The 10,787-nt window shown below is 30.6% G+C and overlaps 1 non-coding gene across 1 annotated transcript; it reads right to left on the bottom strand.

The window, feature by feature from the left end:
* Window positions 1-9,311: 9,311 nt before the first annotated feature.
* On the bottom strand, window positions 9,312-9,418 carry LOC149515631 (small nucleolar RNA R71). The gene has a single exon (XR_016326364.1). It is a non-coding gene; the product is annotated as a small nucleolar RNA R71 (small nucleolar RNA).
* Between the last annotated feature and the right edge of the window lie 1,369 nt (window positions 9,419-10,787).

The raw sequence follows: 10,787 nt of genomic DNA, 5'->3' as shown, positions 1-10,787 counted from the left end.
AGACTAAGGCTTGAAGGATTTTTTTTCTTTTGTTTTATTGTTTTTTTATAGAGAACTATCATATATGTTGAAAACTTTAAAAATTTCCTCTTTGGAAGCTCCTCATAAACAAAAATTTTGAAACTTTAATAATCTCAACTTTCAAAGGCTCCTCATGAATGATGGCTTTGAAAATTTAAAAATCTCAACTTTTAAAGGCTAATCTTGATCAAAGATTTTAAAACTTTAAAAATCTCATCTATGACAAAGCTTCTTTTGAATAGAAGTTTTGAAACTTTGAAAATCTCATTGGGCTTAATATCTTATTGATGCTAGCTAAACTAGGTTTAATTTTTATTGATGCTACTTAAACTAGGCTTAAATCTTATTGGTGTCAGCTAAATTGAGCTTAAATCTCATTGATGCTAGATAAATTGGGCTTAATTCTCATTGGTGCCATATAAACTAGGCTTAAATCTTATTAGTGTTAGCTAACTAGGCTTAATTCTCAACATTGCCAACTAAACTGGGCTTAGTTCTTCATAGGTACTAGTTATACTACGCTTAAAATATTATTGATGCCAACTATGCTGGGATTAAAATTTGTCAATACCAGCTAAATTCGACTTAAAATTTCTTGACATTTTTTCTGAAACTCAACTTGTCATCATATCTCATCTTTTTCATTCATTTTTTTTAACAACCTCTCTTTTTTTATTAGATATTTTTTACTATTTAAACTTTTTTGACATTTTGGTCTCTTATCGAACTATTTTTTCTTTTTCTTATCTTTCTTTCCTTTTTTCATGATAGAATTCCTTTTCTCTTTTTGTTTTCTTTTTCCTTTGTTTCTTTTTTTGTTATAGAATTTCTTTTCTCTTTTTATTTTCTTCTTTATTTTTTTTTATTTTTTTTGAAGACTTTCTTTTTTACTTTTCTATAACTTAAAATGTTTTTGTTTTCTCTCTTTCTTTTTTTTTTCTCAATATTTACAGAGTTGACAAATGTAATCATAACACAAATGTCTATTTTCAACAAACGATGCAAATACAAATGTCTTTATGCAAAGGCAAGAATCCATGTCACGCTGAAACTTTTTCATGATGCAAATACTTAATGCAAATACAAATGACTTTTTTCATGATATAGATGCCAATACTTTTTTTTTAATGTAGATGACTTTACTATAATACAGATGCAAATTTTTTTTTTCATGACACAAATGTACCTAACTAAGATACAATGACAAAATTTTTACTAGCAAATTCTTTTTTCATGATACAAATGCAAATGCCAACGTTCATACGAGATACAAATGCCCCGAAGATATAAATGCAAATTTACAAATTTAATTATTTTTCAACAATGAAATGCTCCTTAAAACTATCAAATTTTATTTCAAAAATGCCAATGGCCATACAGATAGAAAAATTTTTATGATGCATATGCCTAAACAATAATGCAAATGCTAATATTTAAAATAATGATGTAGATGCCCGTCAAAAGATGCAAACGGTAAAAATTCCTTTTTTTTTTTTCAAAATTTTTGTTTCTCAATTCTACTTATTCCCCATTGCCTATCACATTAAGTCCTTGACTTCTTTCCAATAGGATTTCAACTTACTCATTCCCCTATTCCTCCACTTATTTCTGTTTTATTTTATTTTATTTTACCCATTCTTGCTTTTTTTGCTTTCAAACAAACTCTTTTGATTTTTCTTTCATTTTGAACATGCTTTCTTTTTTATTTCCATTTTCAACACACAACATGCAACATGCATTTTTGAACTTGATTGCAAAATCAAGAAGATAAACCATCGTGTTCCTTCTATAAAAAAATATATATTTTTTCTATATTTTTTAACAACATTAATTTTTTAATGAAAATAATTTTCTTTCTAGAATCCAAATTGATATAAAGGTTCTCATAATTCAATAATTTTTTTCACCAAACATGGGTTCCTTATTTTTTGCAAAAATGTGTGATTGGTCATTAATTTTTTTTTCAAAATAATCAACAAAATTGTCCTACATAATTAAATTTTTTAGTCAGCGATAACAAAATATCCAAGCAAATATGACTTTGGAAGTCTCTTGAAAATTGTCGTTCCCTATTAGAAATGAAAGAGGTGACAATTTTCTTTTCAAATGGATCGAATGGTTTAGCACATCAAGGTTTTAATTCATTCAAGAAGGCTTAACCACTTGAAGAGAAAAAAAGATTTTGAAAGGTTATTTTGAAAAGGGTTCAATTTTTCAATATCAATTGTCTTTTATGCATTTTAAACTTTTTGGGAGCTTGATATTTTTTTATCTTTCAAATGATCTAGGTTACTTTTGGTTAGCATCTATCACACTTAGTATCAGGAGTGGCTTTAAAGCTTTCAAGATTTGCTCTAAATTGCCCTTTTGTAGGGTTTTCACCTTAGAGCAACATTTGTTTTCTCTTTTTTCCTTCGTTTTCTTCTTTTTGACTATTACACAAAGCAAGTAAAGATTCAAACTTATGTAAAATGAGTTAATGATCCAAATAGGTAATTAGGTAATAAAAGAAGATCAAGAAGGTTCATAAGTTTTATGGCCATTCTTCAAAAAAAGGTTCATCAATTTAAGCATCTATGCTTGATCCAATATGGATTTTTCTAAGGACGTAATATAGGTCCAAGTTTGAGGTTTTCAAAGAAAGGAACAGATAGGCCTAAAATAAGTGTTTATGGGTGATTAAACTAAGGATCATTCTTTCTCATTTGAAGAAATCATTTTAGGGGTATTTATCCTTTTTATTTTTCTCATACTTTCCACTTAATCATTATTTTTTCTTTTATCTTTCTTTTCTTTTATCTTCTTTTTTGTTTTTTTTTTCTTTTTATTCATTTTTTTCTTTTTTCATTCATTTTCTGTTTTTCACTTTTTTCCTTTGCTTTAAGTGGATTCAAAACTTTTAGGAACCTTTTTTTAGACATTTGCCTTTAACATATAGGGTTTCTTTTTTAACTTTACCATACTTAGCCCCCAAATACATATTCTTTTATTTTTGCTCCCAATATGGTTGTGATCCTTAGTCAAGGTTCATTTAGAAATCTTTAGAATTTCTAAACCTTAAGGTCATATCTTTTGAGTCGACTTTTAGTCATTCCAAGGTCACCCATAGTTTCATAGCTTTGTGTGAGGTATACAGTGTATGTCACCCGAATGATCATATCATAGTCACCACATATAGATTGTTCATATTTAGGATAAAACCCTAGGCAATCCAACAACCTCTATGCTTCAATATACAAACCAGGTTGAAGGAATAACCTAGTTTTAGCTTATCACTAGCAAAACAATAATTATCTCTTAGTTTAGTCTATTCAAGCACCATAGCAACCCTAATACATTAGACTATAGAACCTTTTAGGTTTCTAGCAACTTGTTACATATTAGTAGTAGTACTACTTATAACAGTACACACCTTAATATCCACTTATGTACCTTTTAAGAAGAAACATTCAGTAGATGATTTTTTAGGTTCTTTGATTAGAGCCCAAGCTTCTTTTATGCAAACTTAAAACACCAAGTTCTAGAATCGAACTACTTTAATTAAAAACCTAAAAAACCAGATAGGTCAATTAGCTATCCTCTTGAATGCTCGACTCTAGGGCACCTTACCTAGTAATACAAAAATTAACCCTAGAAGGGAAGGGAAAGAGCATGGTAAAGCCATTACACTTAAGAGCATGAGGCAGGTAGCTAATGGCCCACTCCAAGTAAGTTCTCATGAAGTAGTAGTTGATGAGTCTGATGATGAGTTTAAGGGAAACCTAGTTTAAGAGAGGGATAAAAGTAAGAAGATGGAAGAAAGTGTAGTTCATATCCAATTTCCCAAATGTTAACACATAGTTCAATATCTTGTTCATCTAGGCCTACTCCTCCTAGAGTCGAGCTACTTAGGCCTTACATTCTTTTTCTTTAGAGTTTTGAAAAGTAGAAGAAGGTGAAACAATTCTCCAAATTCTTAGAAGTGTTCAAGATGTTGCACATCAACATCCTTTTTACAAATGCATTAGAGTAGATGCTTACCTATGCCAAATTCATGAAGGACATTATCTTTTGAAAGAAAAGACTAGAGGATTATGAGACAGTTGCACTTATCAGTGAGTGCATATATTTGATTAAAAAAAGATTACTTGAGAAGTTGAATGATCTTGGTAGTTTTACCATACCATGTACTATAAAAAGTATGTCCTTTAATAGAGTTTTTATGTGACTTAGGCGTTAGTATTAATTTGATGCCTTGGTCCATTTTTTATAGATTAGTCATAAGAAAGGCTAAGCTGACCTTAATTACTTTGTAATTGACTGACTGGTCATTGAAATACACTAGAGGGATTATAAAAGATGTCTTAGTGAAAGTAGATAAATTTATTTTACCTGTTAATTTTGTAGTTCTAGATATGAAAGAGGATTGTGAGATTTTGATTATTTTAAGGAGACCCTTTTTAGCCACTGGTAAAGCTTTGTTGAATGTATAGAAGGGGGAATTGGCCATGTGAGTTCGGGATTAGGAAATTCGATTTAACTTTTTCAAGGCTTTGAGATACCTTAATGATTTTGATAAGTGCTAAAGGGTTGAGGTAGTTAGTAGATTGGTTGATGATATTTTTTACTTAGAGCACTTTATCTCATATCTTGAAGAATCTTTTATAGTCTATGAGGTAGAGGATATGAATTTGAGTGATGATGATGATGAAATATTGATGGTCTCTACTTGTCATTTACCACCTCTTAGTATCTAGCTTTTAGTTGATTTTGACACTCTTCCTAGAGTGATTAGACCTTTAGTTCTAAATTCACTCATCTTGGAGAAATTTCAATTTAATTATGCTGATTATAGTCCTTCTAGGATGAAAAGTGATGGGTTAGCTATTGGTGATGAGATAGCCATGTTGATTGAGTCATCAATTTTTAAGACATTTCAATTTAACCATGCTTATCATAGTTATTCTAGGAAGAAATGTGTGGATTTGATACAAGAAGGATATGATATGGTTAATGTTGGTGAGATGCCAACTGACTAGATGTGTTACATGTTTTAAAGTTTGTTTTGATCATTTCTCAAAGTGAAATCCTAGATGACACTTGATTAGAGAAACGATGTAAGTCATCTTTGAATCATTTGAGCCTTTCAAACCAACATTTTTATAATTCTTCCATAGTAATCCCATTTGAGCCTAATAGTTCATTTTTTTTGTTATGAAACCACATTACAAGCCTAAGCCTTTGAGTTGATATTTCCAATCTTTTTGGTCCTTACCATAAGTGCATTAGGACATTTATGCGTTATTTATGAGTTATGCATTATTAAGGAGAAAGGGTAAAGCTTGGAAAAAAATGGAAAAAAATTGAAAAGAAAGAGAAAAAGAAACAAACTAGCTTGTAAAAGAAAAAAAAGAAAAATATCATGGAAAAAAAAGAAGAAAAAAAATAAAATAGTGGAAAGTGAAGAAAGAAAAAAATGGAAAAAAGAAAAAGCAAGCAAAAAACAAAGTTTAAGGTGATTTTTAGACATGCTTTACCTTTTTTTAGCTTGAAAGCTCAATTTTGAATGATTCTATGAAAGTAATGCATTGTTAGGGTACTTAAGCCTAAATGTCTTTTCTTATACCTTGACTTTACCTTACATTATAAGCTTATGAAAGTCTTAAATGATACTTAGTCATGTGTTTATCTACATTAATGGTGAAAGATGTGATGAGCAAATATATGAAACTTGAGCACACTTTATTGATCTTTATTCTTGAATTTTAGGTTTTGCATATCATCATTAGATTTCATGCAAGGATATGTGAGAGGTATTGCTTGCTTGTGGAACCATAGTTAGAAATGATCTTAGTCGAGGTTGATTTTCATATATTATTTTGGTTATTTTCATTAGTAGATCCATATGGCATTCATATTGAATGAAGCATTGAAAGTAATTGATCATTCTGACTCAATTTGGTTTTACTTGATCACAAGTAAAAACTTAAGTTTAGGGGTTTGATTGCATTAAATTTTTAGTCTTTTCTTATTCATTTTTAGTGCAATTTCGTTTAAATTTTGGCTTATTCCTTGAGAATCTTTGTAAAATACTCCTACACACATAATTGTCTTATGTGTAGGTAAAAATATAGAAAATGAGGAATTTTGGTGTATTTGGACTCAATTTGGAGGATTTATGGTGGTAAAAGCTAGCAAAGGTCACAATTAGTGTTATTATGCTACATTACCTTTTAAAGGAGTTCTTCTTACCCTTTTCTTTTATGAATTCTTATGCTTAAATGAACTTCATGGAATCTTATTTTACGTCTCAATTCTTATAATTTTCACTTGAAATTGTCTTCATTAGTTCAATTATGCATTAGTACCTTTATTGTATCTTTATAAATACTTAAAAGGTAATTCATGCATTACGAAGTTGGAAGTTAATTTTTGGTTGATAAATTTCTAGAATTATTTCAAGCATTATAATGTCAAGTTTGTTCATTTTATGAATTGAATTGTTGCTGAAAAATGAGAGCTTAAACTTGTGCATTTAGCACCAAAAGGGAGAAGGCAAAATTGCAACAGTGCTATGTCTACAAATTTCATGCAACAACAAGCAATTTGGCACCATTTTGATGATTTAGAAAAGACCATAAAGAGCTACTGAGTTGGTTGATTGAAGGTCTCCCATTGGTCATAATTTTGACTTCTTGGAGTATAATGGAGTTTGAGAAAAGGGTTTGAAAGTAAGGAGAACTTAAAGAGCCAAACAAGCATACAAAACATAGGAAGGAAAAGAGGAAGAAGGATCTAGAAGAATATCCATGCTTAGATATTTTTGAAGATATTTTAGGAGGATGAGGCATCTCCCATTTGCCTATAAATAGGAGGGAGGTGCTGGCTATTTGGAGACTTTAGGCTAGATTTTTAGATTTTTTTTCTTTAAGATTTTGCATTTACATTTTCTTGCTATCTAAATAGCCTTTTTTGGCATTTTTTTATTGATTTTCTTTGCAAAATTAACTTTCCTAGACTAATTTTCATAGTACTTTCATAATTTCTTATTGAAATTTACAAATTCTCACATTTTCATCTTTAATTTTCATTGCTCTCGCAAGTTCCTTAAAACTATTTTTCAATTTGTGGTTTTGACCTCTTCTCAGTGTGCTGATCAAAACTTAATGAATTTAAGCTTGATTTAGCCAAGTTTTTTTTCCCTAGATTCTTAGGTCATAGATCCATAATTCTGGAAAAAAGTAGCTACAAATTCGAATCACACAATTCCATATCAAGCTTTGAATTCATAGCTAAATATAGATAACAGAGAGGAGCTTTATGTGAGTGAGAGCATTGCTAGGATTTACTCTCCATCTAGGCATTTTGTTTGCATTTCTTATACTTCATTCTCTTAAATTTATATGTTTACTTGTTAGTTCTCAATTGATTGCATTTATTTTCATGATTTTACCTACTGTTTGTATAGATTTCTTTGAACATGCTTTATTTTTCTATATTTATATACTGTTTAAATTTATAGTGCAATAAGCTGAAATTTCCCATGTGTGATTGATTTCCTTGCTGAATTTTGTGGTATACTTATTGATGAATCTTACCTTAGCTCATTTCCAGTTCATTCTCTTTATAAGTTTCTAGATTTGAAATTTTCTCTCCTTAGCTCAGTGAAAACTTGCTTCATCTTAGTTTCTATTTCAATTTGTTTTTGTTATTCTTGCATTTCTTTTTTAGTTTTTGTTCTTCAAATTAGTTTCTCATTTATATCCTTTAATGTTCATTTAAATTCCAGCTCATGTTCACTTGAATCTGTGCAATTTATATCCAAACACAGCTTGAAGTTTAGTTTCCAAATTCTACAACAATTTTAATTTCTACTTTCTTTCATAAAATCTTGTAATTACTTCTTAGTTTTTGTTCTTTAAATCATGTTCTCTTGTAGTTATATTAATATTCTTCTAATATTGAGTTCAGTTCATTCATTTTTTACATGATTAAGAGCTAAAATTTTGGCAAAAATTTTGGTTTCCAGAATTTTTTTTCTTTTCTTTCGATTTCCAACCCTTACTTGCATTCTACATTTTTGCTTTAATATTTGCACTTCCAATTTAATTCAAGCTTAGATTATTACTTGTTTTTACAATTGTAAGCTTGAGCCCATTTAATATTTGTTGCAAACAAGAATTAGTTTCAGTTGTTGACATACAGTTTATTCAAGCTTAGCACGTTACTTTTGATTGTAGCTTGCTTCTTGAAAATTTTGTTTTCTTGCTTTTTAATGTTCACTTCAACTATGTTTTCACTTAGATTAGGTTACTATATTTTTACCATTCACATCTTGTTTGGTTCACTTGTTTTATATTTCTTATTTGGTTCATTTCACTTAGTTTACATGTTGATGTTTTAGTCGATTTTATTTTTATAGTAGTTAGTTTTCAAGTTTACTTAATTTGTGATTAAGCCAACTTTAGTAAGGTTATGGTGATAATAGATACTTAGGCTAAGGATTTCTTTGCCTAATCCACATAGGATTAATATCTTGACCTTTGGGTCACTATTATTACTTGTACAGCCTGTGTGCTTGCAAGATTTGCCCAATCAAGTTTTTTGTGCCGTTGTTAAGGATTAAATGTACAAAGTCTAGCTAATATCTTCCTTCACCACACTCTTCCATAGATTGGTTCACTTTTAGTGTACATACTGTATGGTAGTTTTTAAGTGTGTTCGATTTTGTGTACTTAGGATGTACATAACCTAGCTTGCCATCTTGATCATTTTTCTAGTTATACATACTGAGACATTCTTTTTAGAGTATTCTTTCAGTCTAGTGCTCTTATGGCCCATGTATGCACTTAACTAGGAGACGTGAATTGAACTCTCTAGATTCCAAGCTTGAGACTACATTTATAAGACTTCAAAGGAAAGATAGCTCGATTTTACCATCACCATGGCTGAGTAAGATACTAGAGCATTTAGGGATTATCTCAATCTTAATGGATTTCAACCTATTATTAAAAGGCTAGCCATACAAGGCAATAATTTGAAGATTAAACTGGCAATCATCTACATGATATAGTAGTCAGTGCAATTTAATGGTCATTCAAGTAAGGATCCGAATGCCTATTTTTGAGAAATTTTAGAGATTTGTGACACATTTAAACATAACGGTGTTACTGAGGATGTCATTAGGCTTAGATTGTTTCCATTTTCCCTTAGAAAGAGTATTAGCCTCAATGCCACCAGATTCCATTCCTAAATAGGATAATTTAGTGTAGAAGTTTATGGCTAAGTTCTTTCCTTCGGCAAAGACAATAAAGCTTAGGAATGAGATCACAAACTTTTTCCAACATGACTCAGAAACCTTGTTTGAGGCATGGGGAAGATACAAGGAGCTCTTAAAGAGGTGTTCATACCATAGACTATCGAAATGGCTAAAGATTCAAATTTTTTTATAATGGGTTAATATCAAACACTAGGACCATCTTAGATGTTACAACAGAAGGTGTATTAATGAGTAAGGCCTTTGACAATGCATATGATCTGATAGAGGATATGGCCACCAATAACTATTAATGGTCGAATGACAAATAGCATTATAAGAATGCATCATAGGTGTATGAACTCAATGAGTTTACAGCTTTAAGTGCTATGGTGGAGTCTCTAGCTAAAATCTTTAAAATCTCTTAATCTTAAGGTCATATCATCTAATTTGATTCCTAGTCATTCCTTCCATAGCTTTGTGTAAGGTTTACGAGGTTGGTCACTTGAGGGAGTCATGTCCTAGTCATTACATAGAGACTGTTCATTATTTAGGATAGAACCGTAGTCAACCTAACAACCCCTACACTTTCATAAATAACCTAGGTTGGAGTAATAACCCAGTCTTAGCTTGTCAGTAGAAAAATAATAATCTATCTCAATTCAATCTTTCACGGACCATAGCAACCCTAATACACTAGAACATAAAACCTTCAAAGTTTTCAATAACCTATTTAATGTCAGTAGTAGTAGCATCCACAATAGTACATACCTCAATATCCATCTATGCCATATTTTGAGAAGAAACCTTTAGTAGATGATATTTTATGTTCCCTAATTAGAGCCTAAATTTTTTTTACGAAGACTTAGAACACCATGTTTCAAAACCAAATAGTTTTAATTAAAAACCTAGAGACCTAGATAGGTCAGTTAGCTACCCTCTTGAGTATCAGACTCGAAGGCATCTTACTTAGTAACATAAAAATTAACCCTAAGAGGGAGGGAAAGGGGCAGTACAATGCCATTACACTTAGGAGTGGGAGGCAAGTAGCTAGTGGCATAGTCTAGGTAGGTTCTTATGATTCAATGTTGATGAAGATGATGATAAGTTTGAAAAAGACCTAGTTCAAGAGGGTGATAATGGAAGAAAGGTGGAGAAGAATGTAGTTCCTACCCAGTTATCCTAGACACCGACACATAGTTTAGTATCTAGTTCATCTAGGCCTACTTCTCTTAAAGTCGAGCCACTTAGGCCTTACATTTTTTTCCCTTAAAGCTTTGAGAAGCAAAAGAAGAAGAAGTATTTCTTCAAATTCTTAGAGGTGTTCAAGAAATTGCACTTCAATATCCCTTTTTATGGATGCATTATAGCAAATGCCTACATATGTCAAACTCATGAAAGACATTATCTTTCGAAAGAGAACACTAGAGGATTATGAGATAGTTGCACTTGTCAATGAGTGCATATCTTTGATTTAAAGATGACTACTTAATAAGTTGAAAGATTCTAATAGTTTGGCCATGCCATGTAC

Source organism: Durio zibethinus, chromosome 12 (assembly GCF_047325235.1).
Source record: "Durio zibethinus cultivar Kanyao isolate XHJ-2024 chromosome 12, ASM4732523v1, whole genome shotgun sequence".
NCBI lineage: Eukaryota > Viridiplantae > Streptophyta > Magnoliopsida > Malvales > Malvaceae > Durio > Durio zibethinus.
The sequence above is the reverse complement of the archived record's forward strand: the minus strand, read 5'-3'. Positions and strand labels throughout refer to the sequence as shown.